The 26,788-nt window shown below is 47.9% G+C and overlaps 18 non-coding genes across 18 annotated transcripts; all 18 read right to left on the bottom strand.

Annotated features, from left to right (window-relative positions):
* Nucleotides 1-830: 830 nt before the first annotated feature.
* Nucleotides 831-1,021, bottom strand: LOC142715854 (U2 spliceosomal RNA). The gene has a single exon (XR_012871178.1). It is a non-coding gene; the product is annotated as a U2 spliceosomal RNA (small nuclear RNA).
* A 1,276-nt stretch (nt 1,022-2,297) lies between these two features.
* Nucleotides 2,298-2,488, bottom strand: LOC142715852 (U2 spliceosomal RNA). The gene has a single exon (XR_012871176.1). It is a non-coding gene; the product is annotated as a U2 spliceosomal RNA (small nuclear RNA).
* A 1,276-nt stretch (nt 2,489-3,764) lies between these two features.
* On the bottom strand, nt 3,765-3,955 carry LOC142715850 (U2 spliceosomal RNA). Its single transcript, XR_012871175.1, has one exon. It is a non-coding gene; the product is annotated as a U2 spliceosomal RNA (small nuclear RNA).
* Nucleotides 3,956-5,243: 1,288 nt separating this feature from the next.
* On the bottom strand, nt 5,244-5,434 carry LOC142715849 (U2 spliceosomal RNA). The gene has a single exon (XR_012871174.1). It is a non-coding gene; the product is annotated as a U2 spliceosomal RNA (small nuclear RNA).
* Nucleotides 5,435-6,702: 1,268 nt separating this feature from the next.
* LOC142715848 (U2 spliceosomal RNA) lies at nt 6,703-6,893 on the bottom strand. The gene has a single exon (XR_012871173.1). It is a non-coding gene; the product is annotated as a U2 spliceosomal RNA (small nuclear RNA).
* Nucleotides 6,894-8,181: 1,288 nt separating this feature from the next.
* LOC142715835 (U2 spliceosomal RNA) lies at nt 8,182-8,372 on the bottom strand. Its single transcript, XR_012871161.1, has one exon. It is a non-coding gene; the product is annotated as a U2 spliceosomal RNA (small nuclear RNA).
* Nucleotides 8,373-9,672: 1,300 nt separating this feature from the next.
* LOC142715847 (U2 spliceosomal RNA) lies at nt 9,673-9,863 on the bottom strand. The gene has a single exon (XR_012871172.1). It is a non-coding gene; the product is annotated as a U2 spliceosomal RNA (small nuclear RNA).
* Nucleotides 9,864-11,143: 1,280 nt separating this feature from the next.
* Nucleotides 11,144-11,334, bottom strand: LOC142715846 (U2 spliceosomal RNA). The gene has a single exon (XR_012871171.1). It is a non-coding gene; the product is annotated as a U2 spliceosomal RNA (small nuclear RNA).
* Nucleotides 11,335-12,610: 1,276 nt separating this feature from the next.
* On the bottom strand, nt 12,611-12,801 carry LOC142715845 (U2 spliceosomal RNA). Its single transcript, XR_012871170.1, has one exon. It is a non-coding gene; the product is annotated as a U2 spliceosomal RNA (small nuclear RNA).
* A 1,276-nt stretch (nt 12,802-14,077) lies between these two features.
* LOC142715844 (U2 spliceosomal RNA) lies at nt 14,078-14,268 on the bottom strand. Its single transcript, XR_012871169.1, has one exon. It is a non-coding gene; the product is annotated as a U2 spliceosomal RNA (small nuclear RNA).
* Nucleotides 14,269-15,548: 1,280 nt separating this feature from the next.
* On the bottom strand, nt 15,549-15,739 carry LOC142715836 (U2 spliceosomal RNA). The gene has a single exon (XR_012871162.1). It is a non-coding gene; the product is annotated as a U2 spliceosomal RNA (small nuclear RNA).
* A 1,276-nt stretch (nt 15,740-17,015) lies between these two features.
* Nucleotides 17,016-17,206, bottom strand: LOC142715843 (U2 spliceosomal RNA). Its single transcript, XR_012871168.1, has one exon. It is a non-coding gene; the product is annotated as a U2 spliceosomal RNA (small nuclear RNA).
* A 1,284-nt stretch (nt 17,207-18,490) lies between these two features.
* On the bottom strand, nt 18,491-18,681 carry LOC142715838 (U2 spliceosomal RNA). The gene has a single exon (XR_012871164.1). It is a non-coding gene; the product is annotated as a U2 spliceosomal RNA (small nuclear RNA).
* A 1,276-nt stretch (nt 18,682-19,957) lies between these two features.
* LOC142715889 (U2 spliceosomal RNA) lies at nt 19,958-20,148 on the bottom strand. Its single transcript, XR_012871210.1, has one exon. It is a non-coding gene; the product is annotated as a U2 spliceosomal RNA (small nuclear RNA).
* Nucleotides 20,149-21,424: 1,276 nt separating this feature from the next.
* On the bottom strand, nt 21,425-21,615 carry LOC142715877 (U2 spliceosomal RNA). Its single transcript, XR_012871199.1, has one exon. It is a non-coding gene; the product is annotated as a U2 spliceosomal RNA (small nuclear RNA).
* A 1,304-nt stretch (nt 21,616-22,919) lies between these two features.
* LOC142715865 (U2 spliceosomal RNA) lies at nt 22,920-23,110 on the bottom strand. The gene has a single exon (XR_012871188.1). It is a non-coding gene; the product is annotated as a U2 spliceosomal RNA (small nuclear RNA).
* Nucleotides 23,111-24,386: 1,276 nt separating this feature from the next.
* Nucleotides 24,387-24,577, bottom strand: LOC142715853 (U2 spliceosomal RNA). Its single transcript, XR_012871177.1, has one exon. It is a non-coding gene; the product is annotated as a U2 spliceosomal RNA (small nuclear RNA).
* A 1,272-nt stretch (nt 24,578-25,849) lies between these two features.
* On the bottom strand, nt 25,850-26,040 carry LOC142715832 (U2 spliceosomal RNA). The gene has a single exon (XR_012871158.1). It is a non-coding gene; the product is annotated as a U2 spliceosomal RNA (small nuclear RNA).
* Nucleotides 26,041-26,788: the final 748 nt, after the last annotated feature.

Below are 26,788 nucleotides of genomic sequence, written 5' to 3'. Positions count from 1 at the left end.
CGTGCAAAGTTCCGTCTGAACTTTATATAAGACGGTGAGGCTCAGTCAGTCCCTCAGTGTTGCCTGAGAGGGCAACACTGCAACAGCCGGCCGCCAGGCTGTCTTTTTTTTGCACAGCTAGTTGCCTCCAGGAGGCCACAAGAGGGAGACAAGGGACTGCAAAATGGAAAATAGGCATCCACCAACTTTACAGACAACTTCTCCTTGCTCCTACAACCTCCATCCTTGCACAGTTTGTTATTCTTCTAGGTAACATAGTAACAAATCCAAATTGCTGCTCTCTTTGTAGGCAAGCAAGGCTTTGTTGCAACTGCAATTCTTACTTCTTCTTGAAATGTAGGGACGACAGTACATTCCATCACATCCATCTAGTGTACACAGGTAGGTCCATTGTGGCGGGCAGGCGAGCGGGCGGGCTGCTTTATTGGCTGTTTGCTGTTCCCCTACTCCACTCCACTATTTGACTGTTGTGCTGCATCAATCAATCAATCAATCAATCAATCAATCAATCAATCAATCAATCAATCAATCAGTGGCTGGCTCAGGTGCAGCTCTTTAACTTACCTAAAAGGGAGGGCGGAGAGAAGACAAGGAAGGTGAATGAGGTGTTCCAATGTGAAATGCCGGAAACACAGAAACACAGACGACACACAACAAGAGGTGGCAATCTATTCATTAATTGCATTTAATCAATGAGCTCATTATCACTCATGCATTGTCCAACAGGTGTTGAAATAATGGGATTAAAAGGGGAGATCCCTTCAGAAAGACAGAAACAATAGCAAAGACAAAAAACACTTTTGGAATCTGCTTTTAGTCAACACATAAGGAAAGGGTGCACCGGTCCTGGAAATACTGCAATACCAGGTCAATGCGTGGAGTGGACAGAGCAAGCTCTATTTCCATCTCCCTGTTCTAAAAATCCATTTAATATATGGTCCCCAGATAGGGGACGTATCAGATATTAAACTGATAAGAACAGATACTACACTTGATCTTAGCCAAAAGGCCGAGAAGCGATAACCCGAACGGGCCGCGCGTTGCCCGAGCCTGCCCGATACTGCTGTTCAGCCCTTGCAGCGATTCAGCCTACTTCTAGGCAATTCCATGGGGCCCTGCAGGCTCACACACTCACAGCTACACGGGAGGTGAATAAAGGCCGGAGAGGAAGCCAGACAGGATTTGCTTCTTTTGCTTGCACCACAATGCAGTGCTGAAAGAGGAGGAATCTACATAAAAACGCCTTCCTGGCAACGCCCAAATGCCCTGCTGCCATGCAGATAAACACTGGCAGCGGCAGCAAGTGCATGCCCACAGCCACCCCTTGTTCCTTCACACCTTGTATCAGCTGTAATCCAGTCCAGTCCAGTGCTGCCTGCTGAGCAGCACTGACCAACACTGCCTGGGCCCAGGCTTTTATCTCTGAGGCCCCATTATGATGTCAGAAAGCTGGCTCTGGAATCCTGAGGGCTCCACTATGACACGTGCAAAGTTCCGTCTGAACTTTATATAAGACGGTGAGGCTCAGTCAGTCACTCAGTGTTGCCTGAGAGGGCAACACTGCAACAGCCGGCCGCCAGGCTGTCTTTTTTTTGCACAGCTAGTTGCCTCCAGGAGGCCACAAGAGGGAGACAAGGGACTGCAAAATGGAAAATAGGCATCCACCAACTTTACAGACAACTTCTCCTTGCTCCTACAACCTCCATCCTTGCACAGTTTGTTATTCTTCTAGGTAACATAGTAACAAATCCAAATTGCTGCTCTCTTTGTAGGCAAGCAAGGCTTTGTTGCAACTGCAATTCTTACTTCTTCTTGAAATGTAGGGACGACAGTACATTCCATCACATCCATCTAGTGTACACAGGTAGGTCCATTGTGGCGGGCAGGCGAGCGGGCGGGCTGCTTTATTGGCTGTTTGCTGTTCCCCTACTCCACTCCACTATTTGACTGTTGTGCTGCATCAATCAATCAATCAATCAATCAATCAATCAATCAATCAGTGGCTGGCTCAGGTGCAGCTCTTTAACTTACCTAAAAGGGAGGGCGGAGAGAAGACAAGGAAGGTGAATGAGGTGTTCCAATGTGAAATGCCGGAAACACAGAAACACAGACGACACACAACAAGAGGTGGCAATCTATTCATTAATTGCATTTAATCAATGAGCTCATTATCACTCATGCATTGTCCAACAGGTGTTGAAATAATGGGATTAAAAGGGGAGATCCCTTCAGAAAGACAGAAACAATAGCAAAGACAAAAAACACTTTTGGAATCTGCTTTTAGTCAACACATAAGGAAAGGGTGCACCGGTCCTGGAAATACTGCAATACCAGGTCAATGCGTGGAGTGGACAGAGCAAGCTCTATTTCCATCTCCCTGTTCTAAAAATCCATTTAATATATGGTCCCCAGATAGGGGACGTATCAGATATTAAACTGATAAGAACAGATACTACACTTGATCTTAGCCAAAAGGCCGAGAAGCGATAACCCGAACGGGCCGCGCGTTGCCCGAGCCTGCCCGATACTGCTGTTCAGCCCTTGCAGCGATTCAGCCTACTTCTAGGCAATTCCATGGGGCCCTGCAGGCTCACACACTCACAGCTACACGGGAGGTGAATAAAGGCCGGAGAGGAAGCCAGACAGGATTTGCTTCTTTTGCTTGCACCACAATGCAGTGCTGAAAGAGGAGGAATCTACATAAAAACGCCTTCCTGGCAACGCCCAAATGCCCTGCTGCCATGCAGATAAACACTGGCAGCGGCAGCAAGTGCATGCCCACAGCCACCCCTTGTTCCTTCACACCTTGTATCAGCTGTAATCCAGTCCAGTCCAGTGCTGCCTGCTGAGCAGCACTGACCAACACTGCCTGGGCCCAGGCTTTTATCTCTGAGGCCCCATTATGATGTCAGAAAGCTGGCTCTGGAATCCTGAGGGCTCCACTATGACACGTGCAAAGTTCCGTCTGAACTTTATATAAGACGGTGAGGCTCAGTCAGTCACTCAGTGTTGCCTGAGAGGGCAACACTGCAACAGCCGGCCGCCAGGCTGTCTTTTTTTTGCACAGCTAGTTGCCTCCAGGAGGCCACAAGAGGGAGACAAGGGACTGCAAAATGGAAAATAGGCATCCACCAACTTTACAGACAACTTCTCCTTGCTCCTACAACCTCCATCCTTGCACAGTTTGTTATTCTTCTAGGTAACATAGTAACAAATCCAAATTGCTGCTCTCTTTGTAGGCAAGCAAGGCTTTGTTGCAACTGCAATTCTTACTTCTTCTTGAAATGTAGGGACGACAGTACATTCCATCACATCCATCTAGTGTACACAGGTAGGTCCATTGTGGCGGGCAGGCGAGCGGGCGGGCTGCTTTATTGGCTGTTTGCTGTTCCCCTACTCCACTCCACTATTTGACTGTTGTGCTGCATCAATCAATCAATCAATCAATCAATCAATCAATCAATCAGTGGCTGGCTCAGGTGCAGCTCTTTAACTTACCTAAAAGGGAGGGCGGAGAGAAGACAAGGAAGGTGAATGAGGTGTTCCAATGTGAAATGCCGGAAACACAGAAACACAGACGACACACAACAAGAGGTGGCAATCTATTCATTAATTGCATTTAATCAATGAGCTCATTATCACTCATGCATTGTCCAACAGGTGTTGAAATAATGGGATTAAAAGGGGAGATCCCTTCAGAAAGACAGAAACAATAGCAAAGACAAAAAACACTTTTGGAATCTGCTTTTAGTCAACACATAAGGAAAGGGTGCACCGGTCCTGGAAATACTGCAATACCAGGTCAATGCGTGGAGTGGACAGAGCAAGCTCTATTTCCATCTCCCTGTTCTAAAAATCCATTTAATATATGGTCCCCAGATAGGGGACGTATCAGATATTAAACTGATAAGAACAGATACTACACTTGATCTTAGCCAAAAGGCCGAGAAGCGATAACCCGAACGGGCCGCGCGTTGCCCGAGCCTGCCCGATACTGCTGTTCAGCCCTTGCAGCGATTCAGCCTACTTCTAGGCAATTCCATGGGGCCCTGCAGGCTCACACACTCACAGCTACACGGGAGGTGAATAAAGGCCGGAGAGGAAGCCAGACAGGATTTGCTTCTTTTGCTTGCACCACAATGCATTGCTGAAAGAGGAGGAATCTACATAAAAACGCCTTCCTGGCAACGCCCAAATGCCCTGCTGCCATGCAGATAAACACTGGCAGCGGCAGCAAGTGCATGCCCACAGCCACCCCTTGTTCCTTCACACCTTGTATCAGCTGTAATCCAGTCCAGTCCAGTGCTGCCTGCTGAGCAGCACTGACCAACACTGCCTGGGCCCAGGCTTTTATCTCTGAGGCCCCATTATGATGTCAGAAAGCTGGCTCTGGAATCCTGAGGGCTCCACTATGACACGTGCAAAGTTCCGTCTGAACTTTATATAAGACGGTGAGGCTCAGTCAGTCACTCAGTGTTGCCTGAGAGGGCAACACTGCAACAGCCGGCCGCCAGGCTGTCTTTTTTTTGCACAGCTAGTTGCCTCCAGGAGGCCACAAGAGGGAGACAAGGGACTGCAAAATGGAAAATAGGCATCCACCAACTTTACAGACAACTTCTCCTTGCTCCTACAACCTCCATCCTTGCACAGTTTGTTATTCTTCTAGGTAACATAGTAACAAATCCAAATTGCTGCTCTCTTTGTAGGCAAGCAAGGCTTTGTTGCAACTGCAATTCTTACTTCTTCTTGAAATGTAGGGACGACAGTACATTCCATCACATCCATCTAGTGTACACAGGTAGGTCCATTGTGGCGGGCAGGCGAGCGGGCGGGCTGCTTTATTGGCTGTTTGCTGTTCCCCTACTCCACTCCACTATTTGACTGTTGTGCTGCATCAATCAATCAATCAATCAATCAATCAATCAATCAATCAATCAATCAATCAGTGGCTGGCTCAGGTGCAGCTCTTTAACTTACCTAAAAGGGAGGGCGGAGAGAAGACAAGGAAGGTGAATGAGGTGTTCCAATGTGAAATGCCGGAAACACAGAAACACAGACGACACACAACAAGAGGTGGCAATCTATTCATTAATTGCATTTAATCAATGAGCTCATTATCGCTCATGCATTGTCCAACAGGTGTTGAAATAATGGGATTAAAAGGGGAGATCCCTTCAGAAAGACAGAAACAATAGCAAAGACAAAAAACACTTTTGGAATCTGCTTTTAGTCAACACATAAGGAAAGGGTGCACCGGTCCTGGAAATACTGCAATACCAGGTCAATGCGTGGAGTGGACAGAGCAAGCTCTATTTCCATCTCCCTGTTCTAAAAATCCATTTAATATATGGTCCCCAGATAGGGGACGTATCAGATATTAAACTGATAAGAACAGATACTACACTTGATCTTAGCCAAAAGGCCGAGAAGCGATAACCCGAACGGGCCGCGCGTTGCCCGAGCCTGCCCGATACTGCTGTTCAGCCCTTGCAGCGATTCAGCCTACTTCTAGGCAATTCCATGGGGCCCTGCAGGCTCACACACTCACAGCTACACGGGAGGTGAATAAAGGCCGGAGAGGAAGCCAGACAGGATTTGCTTCTTTTGCTTGCACCACAATGCAGTGCTGAAAGAGGAGGAATCTACATAAAAACGCCTTCCTGGCAACGCCCAAATGCCCTGCTGCCATGCAGATAAACACTGGCAGCGGCAGCAAGTGCATGCCCACAGCCACCCCTTGTTCCTTCACACCTTGTATCAGCTGTAATCCAGTCCAGTCCAGTGCTGCCTGCTGAGCAGCACTGACCAACACTGCCTGGGCCCAGGCTTTTATCTCTGAGGCCCCATTATGATGTCAGAAAGCTGGCTCTGGAATCCTGAGGGCTCCACTATGACACGTGCAAAGTTCCGTCTGAACTTTATATAAGACGGTGAGGCTCAGTCAGTCACTCAGTGTTGCCTGAGAGGGCAACACTGCAACAGCCGGCCGCCAGGCTGTCTTTTTTTTGCACAGCTAGTTGCCTCCAGGAGGCCACAAGAGGGAGACAAGGGACTGCAAAATGGAAAATAGGCATCCACCAACTTTACAGACAACTTCTCCTTGCTCCTACAACCTCCATCCTTGCACAGTTTGTTATTCTTCTAGGTAACATAGTAACAAATCCAAATTGCTGCTCTCTTTGTAGGCAAGCAAGGCTTTGTTGCAACTGCAATTCTTACTTCTTCTTGAAATGTAGGGACGACAGTACATTCCATCACATCCATCTGGTGTACACAGGTAGGTCCATTGTGGCGGGCAGGCGAGCGGGTGGGCTGCTTTATTGGCTGTTTGCTGTTCCCCTACTCCACTCCACTATTTGACTGTTGTGCTGCATCAATCAATCAATCAATCAATCAATCAATCAGTGGCTGGCTCAGGTGCAGCTCTTTAACTTACCTAAAAGGGAGGGCGGAGAGAAGACAAGGAAGGTGAATGAGGTGTTCCAATGTGAAATGCCGGAAACACAGAAACACAGACGACACACAACAAGAGGTGGCAATCTATTCATTAATTGCATTTAATCAATGAGCTCATTATCACTCATGCATTGTCCAACAGGTGTTGAAATAATGGGATTAAAAGGGGAGATCCCTTCAGAAAGACAGAAACAATAGCAAAGACAAAAAACACTTTTGGAATCTGCTTTTAGTCAACACATAAGGAAAGGGTGCACCGGTCCTGGAAATACTGCAATACCAGGTCAATGCGTGGAGTGGACAGAGCAAGCTCTATTTCCATCTCCCTGTTCTAAAAATCCATTTAATATATGGTCCCCAGATAGGGGACGTATCAGATATTAAACTGATAAGAACAGATACTACACTTGATCTTAGCCAAAAGGCCGAGAAGCGATAACCCGAACGGGCCGCGCGTTGCCCGAGCCTGCCCGATACTGCTGTTCAGCCCTTGCAGCGATTCAGCCTACTTCTAGGCAATTCCATGGGGCCCTGCAGGATCACACACTCACAGCTACACGGGAGGTGAATAAAGGCCGGAGAGGAAGCCAGACAGGATTTGCTTCTTTTGCTTGCACCACAATGCATTGCTGAAAGAGGAGGAATCTACATAAAAACGCCTTCCTGGCAACGCCCAAATGCCCTGCTGCCATGCAGATAAACACTGGCAGCGGCAGCAAGTGCATGCCCACAGCCACCCCTTGTTCCTTCACACCTTGTATCAGCTGTAATCCAGTCCAGTCCAGTGCTGCCTGCTGAGCAGCACTGACCAACACTGCCTGGGCCCAGGCTTTTATCTCTGAGGCCCCATTATGATGTCAGAAAGCTGGCTCTGGAATCCTGAGGGCTCCACTATGACACGTGCAAAGTTCCGTCTGAACTTTATATAAGACGGTGAGGCTCAGTCAGTCACTCAGTGTTGCCTGAGAGGGCAACACTGCAACAGCCGGCCGCCAGGCTGTCTTTTTTTTGCACAGCTAGTTGCCTCCAGGAGGCCACAAGAGGGAGACAAGGGACTGCAAAATGGAAAATAGGCATCCACCAACTTTACAGACAACTTCTCCTTGCTCCTACAACCTCCATCCTTGCACAGTTTGTTATTCTTCTAGGTAACATAGTAACAAATCCAAATTGCTGCTCTCTTTGTAGGCAAGCAAGGCTTTGTTGCAACTGCAATTCTTACTTCTTCTTGAAATGTAGGGACGACAGTACATTCCATCACATCCATCTAGTGTACACAGGTAGGTCCATTGTGGCGGGCAGGCGAGCGGGCGGGCTGCTTTATTGGCTGTTTGCTGTTCCCCTACTCCACTCCACTATTTGACTGTTGTGCTGCATCAATCAATCAATCAATCAATCAATCAATCAATCAATCAATCAATCAATCAGTGGCTGGCTCAGGTGCAGCTCTTTAACTTACCTAAAAGGGAGGGCGGAGAGAAGACAAGGAAGGTGAATGAGGTGTTCCAATGTGAAATGCCGGAAACACAGAAACACAGACGACACACAACAAGAGGTGGCAATCTATTCATTAATTGCATTTAATCAATGAGCTCATTATCACTCATGCATTGTCCAACAGGTGTTGAAATAATGGGATTAAAAGGGGAGATCCCTTCAGAAAGACAGAAACAATAGCAAAGACAAAAAACACTTTTGGAATCTGCTTTTAGTCAACACATAAGGAAAGGGTGCATCGGTCCTGGAAATACTGCAATACCAGGTCAATGCGTGGAGTGGACAGAGCAAGCTCTATTTCCATCTCCCTGTTCTAAAAATCCATTTAATATATGGTCCCCAGATAGGGGACGTATCAGATATTAAACTGATAAGAACAGATACTACACTTGATCTTAGCCAAAAGGCCGAGAAGCGATAACCCGAACGGGCTGCGCGTTGCCCGAGCCTGCCCGATACTGCTGTTCAGCCCTTGCAGCGATTCAGCCTACTTCTAGGCAATTCCATGGGGCCCTGCAGGCTCACACACTCACAGCTACACGGGAGGTGAATAAAGGCCGGAGAGGAAGCCAGACAGGATTTGCTTCTTTTGCTTGCACCACAATGCAGTGCTGAAAGAGGAGGAATCTACATAAAAACGCCTTCCTGGCAACGCCCAAATGCCCTGCTGCCATGCAGATAAACACTGGCAGCGGCAGCAAGTGCATGCCCACAGCCACCCCTTGTTCCTTCACACCTTGTATCAGCTGTAATCCAGTCCAGTCCAGTGCTGCCTGCTGAGCAGCACTGACCAACACTGCCTGGGCCCAGGCTTTTATCTCTGAGGCCCCATTATGATGTCAGAAAGCTGGCTCTGGAATCCTGAGGGCTCCACTATGACACGTGCAAAGTTCCGTCTGAACTTTATATAAGACGGTGAGGCTCAGTCAGTCACTCAGTGTTGCCTGAGAGGGCAACACTGCAACAGCCGGCCGCCAGGCTGTCTTTTTTTTGCACAGCTAGTTGCCTCCAGGAGGCCACAAGAGGGAGACAAGGGACTGCAAAATGGAAAATAGGCATCCACCAACTTTACAGACAACTTCTCCTTGCTCCTACAACCTCCATCCTTGCACAGTTTGTTATTCTTCTAGGTAACATAGTAACAAATCCAAATTGCTGCTCTCTTTGCAGGCAAGCAAGGCTTTGTTGCAACTGCAATTCTTACTTCTTCTTGAAATGTAGGGACGACAGTACATTCCATCACATCCATCTAGTGTACACAGGTAGGTCCATTGTGGCGGGCAGGCGAGCGGGCGGCCTGCTTTATTGGCTGTTTGCTGTTCCCCTACTCCACTCCACTATTTGACTGTTGTGCTGCATCAATCAATCAATCAATCAATCAATCAATCAATCAATCAATCAATCAATCAATCAATCAATCAGTGGCTGGCTCAGGTGCAGCTCTTTAACTTACCTAAAAGGGAGGGCAGAGAGAAGACAAGGAAGGTGAATGAGGTGTTCCAATGTGAAATGCCGGAAACACAGAAACACAGATGACACACAACAAGAGGTGGCAATCTATTCATTAATTGCATTTAATCAATGAGCTCATTATCACTCATGCATTGTCCAACAGGTGTTGAAATAATGGGATTAAAAGGGGAGATCCCTTCAGAAAGACAGAAACAATAGCAAAGACAAAAAACACTTTTGGAATCTGCTTTTAGTCAACACATAAGGAAAGGGTGCACCGGTCCTGGAAATACTGCAATACCAGGTCAATGCGTGGAGTGGACAGAGCAAGCTCTATTTCCATCTCCCTGTTCTAAAAATCCATTTAATATATGGTCCCCAGATAGGGGACGTATCAGATATTAAACTGATAAGAACAGATACTACACTTGATCTTAGCCAAAAGGCCGAGAAGCGATAACCCGAACGGGCCGCGCGTTGCCCGAGCCTGCCCGATACTGCTGTTCAGCCCTTGCAGCGATTCAGCCTACTTCTAGGCAATTCCATGGGGCCCTGCAGGCTCACACACTCACAGCTACACGGGAGGTGAATAAAGGCCGGAGAGGAAGCCAGACAGGATTTGCTTCTTTTGCTTGCACCACAATGCAGTGCTGAAAGAGGAGGAATCTACATAAAAACGCCTTCCTGGCAACGCCCAAATGCCCTGCTGCCATGCAGATAAACACTGGCAGCGGCAGCAAGTGCATGCCCACAGCCACCCCTTGTTCCTTCACACCTTGTATCAGCTGTAATCCAGTCCAGTCCAGTGCTGCCTGCTGAGCAGCACTGACCAACACTGCCTGGGCCCAGGCTTTTATCTCTGAGGCCCCATTATGATGTCAGAAAGCTGGCTCTGGAATCCTGAGGGCTCCACTATGACACGTGCAAAGTTCCGTCTGAACTTTATATAAGACGGTGAGGCTCAGTCAGTCACTCAGTGTTGCCTGAGAGGGCAACACTGCAACAGCCGGCCGCCAGGCTGTCTTTTTTTTGCACAGCTAGTTGCCTCCAGGAGGCCACAAGAGGGAGACAAGGGACTGCAAAATGGAAAATAGGCATCCACCAACTTTACAGACAACTTCTCCTTGCTCCTACAACCTCCATCCTTGCACAGTTTGTTATTCTTCTAGGTAACATAGTAACAAATCCAAATTGCTGCTCTCTTTGTAGGCAAGCAAGGCTTTGTTGCAACTGCAATTCTTACTTCTTCTTGAAATGTAGGGACGACAGTACATTCCATCACATCCATCTAGTGTACACAGGTAGGTCCATTGTGGCGGGCAGGCGAGCGGGCGGGCTGCTTTATTGGCTGTTTGCTGTTCCCCTACTCCACTCCACTATTTGACTGTTGTGCTGCATCAATCAATCAATCAATCAATCAATCAATCAATCAATCAATCAGTGGCTGGCTCAGGTGCAGCTCTTTAACTTACCTAAAAGGGAGGGCGGAGAGAAGACAAGGAAGGTGAATGAGGTGTTCCAATGTGAAATGCCGGAAACACAGAAACACAGACGACACACAACAAGAGGTGGCAATCTATTCATTAATTGCATTTAATCAATGAGCTCATTATCACTCATGCATTGTCCAACAGGTGTTGAAATAATGGGATTAAAAGGGGAGATCCCTTCAGAAAGACAGAAACAATAGCAAAGACAAAAAACACTTTTGGAATCTGCTTTTAGTCAACACATAAGGAAAGGGTGCACCGGTCCTGGAAATACTGCAATACCAGGTCAATGCGTGGAGTGGACAGAGCAAGCTCTATTTCCATCTCCCTGTTCTAAAAATCCATTTAATATATGGTCCCCAGATAGGGGACGTATCAGATATTAAACTGATAAGAACAGATACTACACTTGATCTTAGCCAAAAGGCCGAGAAGCGATAACCCGAACGGGCCGCGCGTTGCCCGAGCCTGCCCGATACTGCTGTTCAGCCCTTGCAGCGATTCAGCCTACTTCTAGGCAATTCCATGGGGCCCTGCAGGCTCACACACTCACAGCTACACGGGAGGTGAATAAAGGCCGGAGAGGAAGCCAGACAGGATTTGCTTCTTTTGCTTGCACCACAATGCAGTGCTGAAAGAGGAGGAATCTACATAAAAACGCCTTCCTGGCAACGCCCAAATGCCCTGCTGCCATGCAGATAAACACTGGCAGCGGCAGCAAGTGCATGCCCACAGCCACCCCTTGTTCCTTCACACCTTGTATCAGCTGTAATCCAGTCCAGTCCAGTGCTTCCTGCTGAGCAGCACTGACCAACACTGCCTGGGCCCAGGCTTTTATCTCTGAGGCCCCATTATGATGTCAGAAAGCTGGCTCTGGAATCCTGAGGGCTCCACTATGACACGTGCAAAGTTCCGTCTGAACTTTATATAAGACGGTGAGGCTCAGTCAGTCACTCAGTGTTGCCTGAGAGGGCAACACTGCAACAGCCGGCCGCCAGGCTGTCTTTTTTTTGCACAGCTAGTTGCCTCCAGGAGGCCACAAGAGGGAGACAAGGGACTGCAAAATGGAAAATAGGCATCCACCAACTTTACAGACAACTTCTCCTTGCTCCTACAACCTCCATCCTTGCACAGTTTGTTATTCTTCTAGGTAACATAGTAACAAATCCAAATTGCTGCTCTCTTTGTAGGCAAGCAAGGCTTTGTTGCAACTGCAATTCTTACTTCTTCTTGAAATGTAGGGACGACAGTACATTCCATCAAATCCATCTAGTGTACACAGGTAGGTCCATTGTGGCGGGCAGGCGAGCGGGCGGGCTGCTTTATTGGCTGTTTGCTGTTCCCCTACTCCACTCCACTATTTGACTGTTGTGCTGCATCAATCAATCAATCAATCAATCAATCAATCAATCAATCAGTGGCTGGCTCAGGTGCAGCTCTTTAACTTACCTAAAAGGGAGGGCGGAGAGAAGACAAGGAAGGTGAATGAGGTGTTCCAATGTGAAATGCCGGAAACACAGAAACACAGACGACACACAACAAGAGGTGGCAATCTATTCATTAATTGCATTTAATCAATGAGCTCATTATCACTCATGCATTGTCCAACAGGTGTTGAAATAATGGGATTAAAAGGGGAGATCCCTTCAGAAAGACAGAAACAATAGCAAAGACAAAAAACACTTTTGGAATCTGCTTTTAGTCAACACATAAGGAAAGGGTGCACCGGTCCTGGAAATACTGCAATACCAGGTCAATGCGTGGAGTGGACAGAGCAAGCTCTATTTCCATCTCCCTGTTCTAAAAATCCATTTAATATATGGTCCCCAGATAGGGGACGTATCAGATATTAAACTGATAAGAACAGATACTACACTTGATCTTAGCCAAAAGGCCGAGAAGCGATAACCCGAACGGGCCGCGCGTTGCCCGAGCCTGCCCGATACTGCTGTTCAGCCCTTGCAGCGATTCAGCCTACTTCTAGGCAATTCCATGGGGCCCTGCAGGCTCACACACTCACAGCTACACGGGAGGTGAATAAAGGCCGGAGAGGAAGCCAGACAGGATTTGCTTCTTTTGCTTGCACCACAATGCAGTGCTGAAAGAGGAGGAATCTACATAAAAACGCCTTCCTGGCAACGCCCAAATGCCCTGCTGCCATGCAGATAAACACTGGCAGCGGCAGCAAGTGCATGCCCACAGCCACCCCTTGTTCCTTCACACCTTGTATCAGCTGTAATCCAGTCCAGTCCAGTGCTGCCTGCTGAGCAGCACTGACCAACACTGCCTGGGCCCAGGCTTTTATCTCTGAGGCCCCATTATGATGTCAGAAAGCTGGCTCTGGAATCCTGAGGGCTCCACTATGACACGTGCAAAGTTCCGTCTGAACTTTATATAAGACGGTGAGGCTCAGTCAGTCACTCAGTGTTGCCTGAGAGGGCAACACTGCAACAGCCGGCCGCCAGGCTGTCTTTTTTTTGCACAGCTAGTTGCCTCCAGGAGGCCACAAGAGGGAGACAAGGGACTGCAAAATGGAAAATAGGCATCCACCAACTTTACAGACAACTTCTCCTTGCTCCTACAACCTCCATCCTTGCACAGTTTGTTATTCTTCTAGGTAACATAGTAACAAATCCAAATTGCTGCTCTCTTTGTAGGCAAGCAAGGCTTTGTTGCAACTGCAATTCTTACTTCTTCTTGAAATGTAGGGACGACAGTACATTCCATCACATCCATCTAGTGTACACAGGTAGATCCATTGTGGCGGGCAGGCGAGCGGGCGGGCTGCTTTATTGGCTGTTTGCTGTTCCCCTACTCCACTCCACTATTTGACTGTTGTGCTGCATCAATCAATCAATCAATCAATCAATCAATCAATCAATCAGTGGCTGGCTCAGGTGCAGCTCTTTAACTTACCTAAAAGGGAGGGCGGAGAGAAGACAAGGAAGGTGAATGAGGTGTTCCAATGTGAAATGCCGGAAACACAGAAACACAGACGACACACAACAAGAGGTGGCAATCTATTCATTAATTGCATTTAATCAATGAGCTCATTATCACTCATGCATTGTCCAACAGGTGTTGAAATAATGGGATTAAAAGGGGAGATCCCTTCAGAAAGACAGAAACAATAGCAAAGACAAAAAACACTTTTGGAATCTGCTTTTAGTCAACACATAAGGAAAGGGTGCACCGGTCCTGGAAATACTGCAATACCAGGTCAATGCGTGGAGTGGACAGAGCAAGCTCTATTTCCATCTCCCTGTTCTAAAAATCCATTTAATATATGGTCCCCAGATAGGGGACGTATCAGATATTAAACTGATAAGAACAGATACTACACTTGATCTTAGCCAAAAGGCCGAGAAGCGATAACCCGAACGGGCCGCGCGTTGCCCGAGCCTGCCCGATACTGCTGTTCAGCCCTTGCAGCGATTCAGCCTACTTCTAGGCAATTCCATGGGGCCCTGCAGGCTCACACACTCACAGCTACACGGGAGGTGAATAAAGGCCGGAGAGGAAGCCAGACAGGATTTGCTTCTTTTGCTTGCACCACAATGCAGTGCTGAAAGAGGAGGAATCTACATAAAAACGCCTTCCTGGCAACGCCCAAATGCCCTGCTGCCATGCAGATAAACACTGGCAGCGGCAGCAAGTGCATGCCCACAGCCACCCCTTGTTCCTTCACACCTTGTATCAGCTGTAATCCAGTCCAGTCCAGTGCTGCCTGCTGAGCAGCACTGACCAACACTGCCTGGGCCCAGGCTTTTATCTCTGAGGCCCCATTATGATGTCAGAAAGCTGGCTCTGGAATCCTGAGGGCTCCACTATGACACGTGCAAAGTTCCGTCTGAACTTTATATAAGACGGTGAGGCTCAGTCAGTCACTCAGTGTTGCCTGAGAGGGCAACACTGCAACAGCCGGCCGCCAGGCTGTCTTTTTTTTGCACAGCTAGTTGCCTCCAGGAGGCCACAAGAGGGAGACAAGGGACTGCAAAATGGAAAATAGGCATCCACCAACTTTACAGACAACTTCTCCTTGCTCCTACAACCTCCATCCTTGCACAGTTTGTTATTCTTCTAGGTAACATAGTAACAAATCCAAATTGCTGCTCTCTTTGTAGGCAAGCAAGGCTTTGTTGCAACTGCAATTCTTACTTCTTCTTGAAATGTAGGGACGACAGTACATTCCATCACATCCATCTAGTGTACACAGGTAGGTCCATTGTGGCGGGCAGGCGAGCGGGCGGGCTGCTTTATTGGCTGTTTGCTGTTCCCCTACTCCACTCCACTATTTGACTGTTGTGCTGCATCAATCAATCAATCAATCAATCAATCAATCAATCAATCAATCAGTGGCTGGCTCAGGTGCAGCTCTTTAACTTACCTAAAAGGGAGGGCGGAGAGAAGACAAGGAAGGTGAATGAGGTGTTCCAATGTGAAATGCCGGAAACACAGAAACACAGACGACACACAACAAGAGGTGGCAATCTATTCATTAATTGCATTTAATCAATGAGCTCATTATCACTCATGCATTGTCCAACAGGTGTTGAAATAATGGGATTAAAAGGGGAGATCCCTTCAGAAAGACAGAAACAATAGCAAAGACAAAAAACACTTTTGGAATCTGCTTTTAGTCAACACATAAGGAAAGGGTGCACCGGTCCTGGAAATACTACAATACCAGGTCAATGCGTGGAGTGGACAGAGCAAGCTCTATTTCCATCTCCCTGTTCTAAAAATCCATTTAATATATGGTCCCCAGATAGGGGACGTATCAGATATTAAACTGATAAGAACAGATACTACACTTGATCTTAGCCAAAAGGCCGAGAAGCGATAACCCGAACGGGCCGCGCGTTGCCCGAGCCTGCCCGATACTGCTGTTCAGCCCTTGCAGCGATTCAGCCTACTTCTAGGCAATTCCATGGGGCCCTGCAGGCTCACACACTCACAGCTACACGGGAGGTGAATAAAGGCCGGAGAGGAAGCCAGACAGGATTTGCTTCTTTTGCTTGCACCACAATGCAGTGCTGAAAGAGGAGGAATCTACATAAAAACGCCTTCCTGGCAACGCCCAAATGCCCTGCTGCCATGCAGATAAACACTGGCAGCGGCAGCAAGTGCATGCCCACAGCCACCCCTTGTTCCTTCACACCTTGTATCAGCTGTAATCCAGTCCAGTCCAGTGCTGCCTGCTGAGCAGCACTGACCAACACTGCCTGGGCCCAGGCTTTTATCTCTGAGGCCCCATTATGATGTCAGAAAGCTGGCTCTGGAATCCTGAGGGCTCCACTATGACACGTGCAAAGTTCCGTCTGAACTTTATATAAGACGGTGAGGCTCAGTCAGTCACTCAGTGTTGCCTGAGAGGGCAACACTGCAACAGCCGGCCGCCAGGCTGTCTTTTTTTTGCACAGCTAGTTGCCTCCAGGAGGCCACAAGAGGGAGACAAGGGACTGCAAAATGGAAAATAGGCATCCACCAACTTTACAGACAACTTCTCCTTGCTCCTACAACCTCCATCCTTGCACAGTTTGTTATTCTTCTAGGTAACATAGTAACAAATCCAAATTGCTGCTCTCTTTGTAGGCAAGCAAGGCTTTGTTGCAACTGCAATTCTTACTTCTTCTTGAAATGTAGGGACGACAGTACATTCCATCACATCCATCTAGTGTACACAGGTAGGTCCATTGTGGCGGGCAGGCGAGCGGGCGGGCTGCTTTATTGGCTGTTTGCTGTTCCCCTACTCCACTCCACTATTTGACTGTTGTGCTGCATCAATCAATCAATCAATCAATCAATCAATCAATCAATCAGTGGCTGGCTCAGGTGCAGCTCTTTAACTTACCTAAAAGGGAGGGCGGAGAGAAGACAAGGAAGGTGAATGAGGTGTTCCAATGTGAAATGCCGGAAACACAGAAACACAGACGACACACAACAAGAGGTGGCAATCTATTCATTAATTGCATTTAATCAATGAGCTCATTATCACTCATGCATTGTCCAACAGGTGTTGAAATAATGGGATTAAAAGGGGAGATCCCTTCAGAAAGACAGAAACAATAGCAAAGACAAAAAACACTTTTGGAATCTGCTTTTAGTCAACACATAAGGAAAGGGTGCACCGGTCCTGGAAATACTGCAATACCAGGTCAATGCGTGGAGTGGACAGAGCAAGCTCTATTTCCATCTCCCTGTTCTAAAAATCCATTTAATATATGGTCCCCAGATAGGGGACGTATCAGATATTAAACTGATAAGAACAGATACTACACTTGATCTTAGCCAAAAGGCCGAGAAGCGATAACCCGAACGGGCCGCGCGTTGCCCGAGCCTGCCCGATACTGCTGTTCAGCCCTTGCAGCGATTCAGCCTACTTCTAGGCAATTCCATGGGGCCCTGCAGGCTCACACACTCACAGCTACACGGGAGGTGAATAAAGGCCGGAGAGGAAGCCAGACAGGATTTGCTTCTTTTGCTTGCACCACAATGCAGTGCTGAAAGAGGAGGAATCTACATAAAAACGCCTTCCTGGCAACGCCCAAATGCCCTGCTGCCATGCAGATAAACACTGGCAGCGGCAGCAAGTGCATGCCCACAGCCACCCCTTGTTCCTTCACACCTTGTATCAGCTGTAATCCAGTCCAGTCCAGTGCTGCCTGCTGAGCAGCACTGACCAACACTGCCTGGGCCCAGGCTTTTATCTCTGAGGCCCCATTATGATGTCAGAAAGCTGGCTCTGGAATCCTGAGGGCTCCACTATGACACGTGCAAAGTTCCGTCTGAACTTTATATAAGACGGTGAGGCTCAGTCAGTCACTCAGTGTTGCCTGAGAGGGCAACACTGCAACAGCCGGCCGCCAGGCTGTCTTTTTTTTGCACAGCTAGTTGCCTCCAGGAGGCCACAAGAGGGAGACAAGGGACTGCAAAATGGAAAATAGGCATCCACCAACTTTACAGACAACTTCTCCTTGCTCCTACAACCTCCATCCTTGCACAGTTTGTTATTCTTCTAGGTAACATAGTAACAAATCCAAATTGCTGCTCTCTTTGTAGGCAAGCAAGGCTTTGTTGCAACTGCAATTCTTACTTCTTCTTGAAATGTAGGGACGACAGTACATTCCATCACATCCATCTAGTGTACACAGGTAGGTCCATTGTGGCGGGCAGGCGAGCGGGCGGGCTGCTTTATTGGCTGTTTGCTGTTCCCCTACTCCACTCCACTATTTGACTGTTGTGCTGCATCAATCAATCAATCAATCAATCAATCAATCAATCAATCAATCAATCAGTGGCTGGCTCAGGTGCAGCTCTTTAACTTACCTAAAAGGGAGGGCGGAGAGAAGACAAGGAAGGTGAATGAGGTGTTCCAATGTGAAATGCCGGAAACACAGAAACACAGACGACACACAACAAGAGGTGGCAATCTATTCATTAATTGCATTTAATCAATGAGCTCATTATCACTCATGCATTGTCCAACAGGTGTTGAAATAATGGGATTAAAAGGGGAGATCCCTTCAGAAAGACAGAAACAATAGCAAAGACAAAAAACACTTTTGGAATCTGCTTTTAGTCAACACATAAGGAAAGGGTGCACCGGTCCTGGAAATACTGCAATACCAGGTCAATGCGTGGAGTGGACAGAGCAAGCTCTATTTCCATCTCCCTGTTCTAAAAATCCATTTAATATATGGTCCCCAGATAGGGGACGTATCAGATATTAAACTGATAAGAACAGATACTACACTTGATCTTAGCCAAAAGGCCGAGAAGCGATAACCCGAACGGGCCGCGCGTTGCCCGAGCCTGCCCGATACTGCTGTTCAGCCCTTGCAGCGATTCAGCCTACTTCTAGGCAATTCCATGGGGCCCTGCAGGCTCACACACTCACAGCTACACGGGAGGTGAATAAAGGCCGGAGAGGAAGCCAGACAGGATTTGCTTCTTTTGCTTGCACCACAATGCAGTGCTGAAAGAGGAGGAATCTACATAAAAACGCCTTCCTGGCAACGCCCAAATGCCCTGCTGCCATGCAGATAAACACTGGCAGCGGCAGCGAGTGCATGCCCACAGCCACCCCTTGTTCCTTCACACCTTGTATCAGCTGTAATCCAGTCCAGTCCAGTGCTGCCTGCTGAGCAGCACTGACCAACACTGCCTGGGCCCAGGCTTTTATCTCTGAGGCCCCATTATGATGTCAGAAAGCTGGCTCTGGAATCCTGAGGGCTCCACTATGACACGTGCAAAGTTCCGTCTGAACTTTATATAAGACGGTGAGGCTCAGTCAGTCACTCAGTGTTGCCTGAGAGGGCAACACTGCAACAGCCGGCCGCCAGGCTGTCTTTTTTTTGCACAGCTAGTTGCCTCCAGGAGGCCACAAGAGGGAGACAAGGGACTGCAAAATGGAAAATAGGCATCCACCAACTTTACAGACAACTTCTCCTTGCTCCTACAACCTCCATCCTTGCACAGTTTGTTATTCTTCTAGGTAACATAGTAACAAATCCAAATTGCTGCTCTCTTTGTAGGCAAGCAAGGCTTTGTTGCAACTGCAATTCTTACTTCTTCTTGAAATGTAGGGACGACAGTACATTCCATCACATCCATCTAGTGTACACAGGTAGGTCCATTGTGGCGGGCAGGCGAGCGGGCGGGCTGCTTTATTGGCTGTTTGCTGTTCCCCTACTCCACTCCACTATTTGACTGTTGTGCTGCATCAATCAATCAATCAATCAATCAATCAATCAATCAATCAGTGGCTGGCTCAGGTGCAGCTCTTTAACTTACCTAAAAGGGAGGGCGGAGAGAAGACAAGGAAGGTGAATGAGGTGTTCCAATGTGAAATGCCGGAAACACAGAAACACAGACGACACACAACAAGAGGTGGCAATCTATTCATTAATTGCATTTAATCAATGAGCTCATTATCACTCATGCATTGTCCAACAGGTGTTGAAATAATGGGATTAAAAGGGGAGATCCCTTCAGAAAGACAGAAACAATAGCAAAGACAAAAAACACTTTTGGAATCTGCTTTTAGTCAACACATAAGGAAAGGGTGCACCGGTCCTGGAAATACTGCAATACCAGGTCAATGCGTGGAGTGGACAGAGCAAGCTCTATTTCCATCTCCCTGTTCTAAAAATCCATTTAATATATGGTCCCCAGATAGGGGACGTATCAGATATTAAACTGATAAGAACAGATACTACACTTGATCTTAGCCAAAAGGCCGAGAAGCGATAACCCGAACGGGCCGCGCGTTGCCCGAGCCTGCCCGATACTGCTGTTCAGCCCTTGCAGCGATTCAGCCTACTTCTAGGCAATTCCATGGGGCCCTGCAGGCTCACACACTCACAGCTACACGGGAGGTGAATAAAGGCCGGAGAGGAAGCCAGACAGGATTTGCTTCTTTTGCTTGCACCACAATGCAGTGCTGAAAGAGGAGGAATCTACATAAAAACGCCTTCCTGGCAACGCCCAAATGCCCTGCTGCCATGCAGATAAACACTGGCAGCGGCAGCAAGTGCATGCCCACAGCCACCCCTTGTTCCTTCACACCTTGTATCAGCTGTAATCCAGTCCAGTCCAGTGCTGCCTGCTGAGCAGCACTGACCAACACTGCCTGGGCCCAGGCTTTTATCTCTGAGGCCCCATTATGATGTCAGAAAGCTGGCTCTGGAATCCTGAGGGCTCCACTATGACACGTGCAAAGTTCCGTCTGAACTTTATATAAGACGGTGAGGCTCAGTCAGTCACTCAGTGTTGCCTGAGAGGGCAACACTGCAACAGCCGGCCGCCAGGCTGTCTTTTCTTTGCACAGCTAGTTGCCTCCAGGAGGCCACAAGAGGGAGACAAGGGACTGCAAAATGGAAAATAGGCATCCACCAACTTTACAGACAACTTCTCCTTGCTCCTACAACCTCCATCCTTGCACAGTTTGTTATTCTTCTAGGTAACATAGTAACAAATCCAAATTGCTGCTCTCTTTGTAGGCAAGCAAGGCTTTGTTGCAACTGCAATTCTTACTTCTTCTTGAAATGTAGGGACGACAGTACATTCCATCACATCCATCTAGTGTACACAGGTAGGTCCATTGTGGCGGGCAGGCGAGCGGGCGGGCTGCTTTATTGGCTGTTTGCTGTTCCCCTACTCCACTCCACTATTTGACTGTTGTGCTGCATCAATCAATCAATCAATCAATCAATCAATCAATCAATCAGTGGCTGGCTCAGGTGCAGCTCTTTAACTTACCTAAAAGGGAGGGCGGAGAGAAGACAAGGAAGGTGAATGAGGTGTTCCAATGTGAAATGCCGGAAACACAGAAACACAGACGACACACAACAAGAGGTGGCAATCTATTCATTAATTGCATTTAATCAATGAGCTCATTATCACTCATGCATTGTCCAACAGGTGTTGAAATAATGGGATTAAAAGGGGAGATCCCTTCAGAAAGACAGAAACAATAGCAAAGACAAAAAACACTTTTGGAATCTGCTTTTAGTCAACACATAAGGAAAGGGTGCACCGGTCCTGGAAATACTGCAATACCAGGTCAATGCGTGGAGTGGACAGAGCAAGCTCTATTTCCATCTCCCTGTTCTAAAAATCCATTTAATATATGGTCCCCAGATAGGGGACGTATCAGATATTAAACTGATAAGAACAGATACTACACTTGATCTTAGCCAAAAGGCCGAGAAGCGATAACCCGAACGGGCCGCGCGTTGCCCGAGCCTGCCCGATACTGCTGTTCAGCCCTTGCAGCGATTCAGCCTACTTCTAGGCAATTCCATGGGGCCCTGCAGGCTCACACACTCACAGCTACACGGGAGGTGAATAAAGGCCGGAGAGGAAGCCAGACAGGATTTGCTTCTTTTGCTTGCACCACAATGCAGTGCTGAAAGAGGAGGAATCTACATAAAAACGCCTTCCTGGCAACGCCCAAATGCCCTGCTGCCATGCAGATAAACACTGGCAGCGGCAGCAAGTGCATGCCCACAGCCACCCCTTGTTCCTTCACACCTTGTATCAGCTGTAATCCAGTCCAGTCCAGTGCTGCCTGCTGAGCAGCACTGACCAACACTGCCTGGGCCCAGGCTTTTATCTCTGAGGCCCCATTATGATGTCAGAAAGCTGGCTCTGGAATCCTGAGGGCTCCACTATGACACGTGCAAAGTTCCGTCTGAACTTTATATAAGACGGTGAGGCTCAGTCAGTCACTCAGTGTTGCCTGAGAGGGCAACACTGCAACAGCCGGCCGCCAGGCTGTCTTTTTTTTGCACAGCTAGTTGCCTCCAGGAGGCCACAAGAGGGAGACAAGGGACTGCAAAATGGAAAATAGGCATCCACCAACTTTACAGACAACTTCTCCTTGCTCCTACAACCTCCATCCTTGCACAGTTTGTTATTCTTCTAGGTAACATAGTAACAAATCCAAATTGCTGCTCTCTTTGTAGGCAAGCAAGGCTTTGTTGCAACTGCAATTCTTACTTCTTCTTGAAATGTAGGGACGACAGTACATTCCATCACATCCATCTAGTGTACACAGGTAGGTCCATTGTGGCGGGCAGGCGAGCGGGCGGGCTGCTTTATTGGCTGTTTGCTGTTCCCCTACTCCACTCCACTATTTGACTGTTGTGCTGCATCAATCAATCAATCAATCAATCAATCAATCAATCAATCAATCAATCAATCAATCAATCAATCAATCAGTGGCTGGCTCAGGTGCAGCTCTTTAACTTACCTAAAAGGGAGGGCGGAGAGAAGACAAGGAAGGTGAATGAGGTGTTCCAATGTGAAATGCCGGAAACACAGAAACACAGACGACACACAACAAGAGGTGGCAATCTATTCATTAATTGCATTTAATCAATGAGCTCATTATCACTCATGCATTGTCCAACAGGTGTTGAAATAATGGGATTAAAAGGGGAGATCCCTTCAGAAAGACAGAAACAATAGCAAAGACAAAAAACACTTTTGGAATCTGCTTTTAGTCAACACATAAGGAAAGGGTGCACCGGTCCTGGAAATACTGCAATACCAGGTCAATGCGTGGAGTGGACAGAGCAAGCTCTATTTCCATCTCCCTGTTCTAAAAATCCATTTAATATATGGTCCCCAGATAGGGGACGTATCAGATATTAAACTGATAAGAACAGATACTACACTTGATCTTAGCCAAAAGGCCGAGAAGCGATAACCCGAACGGGCCGCGCGTTGCCCGAGCCTGCCCGATACTGCTGTTCAGCCCTTGCAGCGATTCAGCCTACTTCTAGGCAATTCCATGGGGCCCTGCAGGCTCACACACTCACAGCTACACGGGAGGTGAATAAAGGCCGGAGAGGAAGCCAGACAGGATTTGCTTCTTTTGCTTGCACCACAATGCAGTGCTGAAAGAGGAGGAATCTACATAAAAACGCCTTCCTGGCAACGCCCAAATGCCCTGCTGCCATGCAGATAAACACTGGCAGCGGCAGCAAGTGCATGCCCACAGCCACCCCTTGTTCCTTCACACCTTGTATCAGCTGTAATCCAGTCCAGTCCAGTGCTGCCTGCTGAGCAGCACTGACCAACACTGCCTGGGCCCAGGCTTTTATCTCTGAGGCCCCATTATGATGTCAGAAAGCTGGCTCTGGAATCCTGAGGGCTCCACTATGACACGTGCAAAGTTCCGTCTGAACTTTATATAAGACGGTGAGGCTCAGTCAGTCACTCAGTGTTGCCTGAGAGGGCAACACTGCAACAGCCGGCCGCCAGGCTGTCTTTTTTTTGCACAGCTAGTTGCCTCCAGGAGGCCACAAGAGGGAGACAAGGGACTGCAAAATGGAAAATAGGCATCCACCAACTTTACAGACAACTTCTCCTTGCTCCTACAACCTCCATCCTTGCACAGTTTGTTATTCTTCTAGGTAACATAGTAACAAATCCAAATTGCTGCTCTCTTTGTAGGCAAGCAAGGCTTTGTTGCAACTGCAATTCTTACTTCTTCTTGAAATGTAGGGACGACAGTACATTCCATCACATCCATCTAGTGTACACAGGTAGGTCCATTGTGGCGGGCAGGCGAGCGGGCGGGCTGCTTTATTGGCTGTTTGCTGTTCCCCTACTCCACTCCACTATTTGACTGTTGTGCTGCATCAATCAATCAATCAATCAATCAATCAATCAATCAATCAGTGGCTGGCTCAGGTGCAGCTCTTTAACTTACCTAAAAGGGAGGGCGGAGAGAAGACAAGGAAGGTGAATGAGGTGTTCCAATGTGAAATGCCGGAAACACAGAAACACAGACGACACACAACAAGAGGTGGCAATCTATTCATTAATTGCATTTAATCAATGAGCTCATTATCACTCATGCATTGTCCAACAGGTGTTGAAATAATGGGATTAAAAGGGGAGATCCCTTCAGAAAGACAGAAACAATAGCAAAGACAAAAAACACTTTTGGAATCTGCTTTTAGTCAACACATAAGGAAAGGGTGCACCGGTCCTGGAAATACTGCAATACCAGGTCAATGCGTGGAGTGGACAGAGCAAGCTCTATTTCCATCTCCCTGTTCTAAAAATCCATTTAATATATGGTCCCCAGATAGGGGACGTATCAGATATTAAACTGATAAGAACAGATACTACACTTGATCTTAGCCAAAAGGCCGAGAAGCGATAACCCGAACGGGCCGCGCGTTGCCCGAGCCTGCCCGATACTGCTGTTCAGCCCTTGCAGCGATTCAGCCTACTTCTAGGCAATTCCATGGGGCCCTGCAGGCTCACACACTCACAGCTACACGGGAGGTGAATAAAGGCCGGAGAGGAAGCCAGACAGGATTTGCTTCTTTTGCTTGCACCACAATGCAGTGCTGAAAGAGGAGGAATCTACATAAAAACGCCTTCCTGGCAACGCCCAAATGCCCTGCTGCCATGCAGATAAACACTGGCAGCGGCAGCAAGTGCATGCCCACAGCCACCCCTTGTTCCTTCACACCTTGTATCAGCTGTAATCCAGTCCAGTCCAGTGCTGCCTGCTGAGCAGCACTGACCAACACTGCCTGGGCCCAGGCTTTTATCTCTGAGGCCCCATTATGATGTCAGAAAGCTGGCTCTGGAATCCTGAGGGCTCCACTATGACACGTGCAAAGTTCCGTCTGAACTTTATATAAGACGGTGAGGCTCAGTCAGTCACTCAGTGTTGCCTGAGAGGGCAACACTGCAACAGCCGGCCGCCAGGCTGTCTTTTTTTTGCACAGCTAGTTGCCTCCAGGAGGCCACAAGAGGGAGACAAGGGACTGCAAAATGGAAAATAGGCATCCACCAACTTTACAGACAACTTCTCCTTGCTCCTACAACCTCCATCCTTGCACAGTTTGTTATTCTTCTAGGTAACATAGTAACAAATCCAAATTGCTGCTCTCTTTGTAGGCAAGCAAGGCTTTGTTGCAACTGCAATTCTTACTTCTTCTTGAAATGTAGGGACGACAGTACATTCCATCACATCCATCTAGTGTACACAGGTAGGTCCATTGTGGCGGGCAGGCGAGCGGGCGGGCTGCTTTATTGGCTGTTTGCTGTTCCCCTACTCCACTCCACTATTTGACTGTTGTGCTGCATCAATCAATCAATCAATCAATCAATCAATCAATCAGTGGCTGGCTCAGGTGCAGCTCTTTAACTTACCTAAAAGGGAGGGCGGAGAGAAGACAAGGAAGGTGAATGAGGTGTTCCAATGTGAAATGCCGGAAACACAGAAACACAGACGACACACAACAAGAGGTGGCAATCTATTCATTAATTGCATTTAATCAATGAGCTCATTATCACTCATGCATTGTCCAACAGGTGTTGAAATAATGGGATTAAAAGGGGAGATCCCTTCAGAAAGACAGAAACAATAGCAAAGACAAAAAACACTTTTGGAATCTGCTTTTAGTCAACACATAAGGAAAGGGTGCACCGGTCCTGGAAATACTGCAATACCAGGTCAATGCGTGGAGTGGACAGAGCAAGCTCTATTTCCATCTCCCTGTTCTAAAAATCCATTTAATATATGGTCCCCAGATAGGGGACGTATCAGATATTAAACTGATAAGAACAGATACTACACTTGATCTTAGCCAAAAGGCCGAGAAGCGATAACCCGAACGGGCCGCGCGTTGCCCGAGCCTGCCCGATACTGCTGTTCAGCCCTTGCAGCGATTCAGCCTACTTCTAGGCAATTCCATGGGGCCCTGCAGGCTCACACACTCACAGCTACACGGGAGGTGAATAAAGGCCGGAGAGGAAGCCAGACAGGATTTGCTTCTTTTGCTTGCACCACAATGCAGTGCTGAAAGAGGAGGAATCTACATAAAAACGCCTTCCTGGCAACGCCCAAATGCCCTGCTGCCATGCAGATAAACACTGGCAGCGGCAGCAAGTGCATGCCCACAGCCACCCCTTGTTCCTTCACACCTTGTATCAGCTGTAATCCAGTCCAGTCCAGTGCTGCCTGCTGAGCAGCACTGACCAACACTGCCTGGGCCCAGGCTTTTATCTCTGAGGCCCCATTATGATGTCAGAAAGCTGGCTCTGGAATCCTGAGGGCTCCACTATGACACGTGCAAAGTTCCGTCTGAACTTTATATAAGACGGTGAGGCTCAGTCAGTCACTCAGTGTTGCCTGAGAGGGCAACACTGCAACAGCCGGCCGCCAGGCTGTCTTTTCTTTGCACAGCTAGTTGCCTCCAGGAGGCCACAAGAGGGAGACAAGGGACTGCAAAATGGAAAATAGGCATCCACCAACTTTACAGACAACTTCTCCTTGCTCCTACAACCTCCATCCTTGCACAGTTTGTTATTCTTCTAGGTAACATAGTAACAAATCCAAATTGCTGCTCTCTTTG

This window comes from Rhinoderma darwinii, unplaced genomic scaffold (assembly GCF_050947455.1).
Source record: "Rhinoderma darwinii isolate aRhiDar2 unplaced genomic scaffold, aRhiDar2.hap1 Scaffold_4456, whole genome shotgun sequence".
In the NCBI taxonomy this organism is placed as follows: Eukaryota; Metazoa; Chordata; class Amphibia; order Anura; family Rhinodermatidae; genus Rhinoderma; species Rhinoderma darwinii.
The sequence above is the reverse complement of the archived record's forward strand: the minus strand, read 5'-3'. Positions and strand labels throughout refer to the sequence as shown.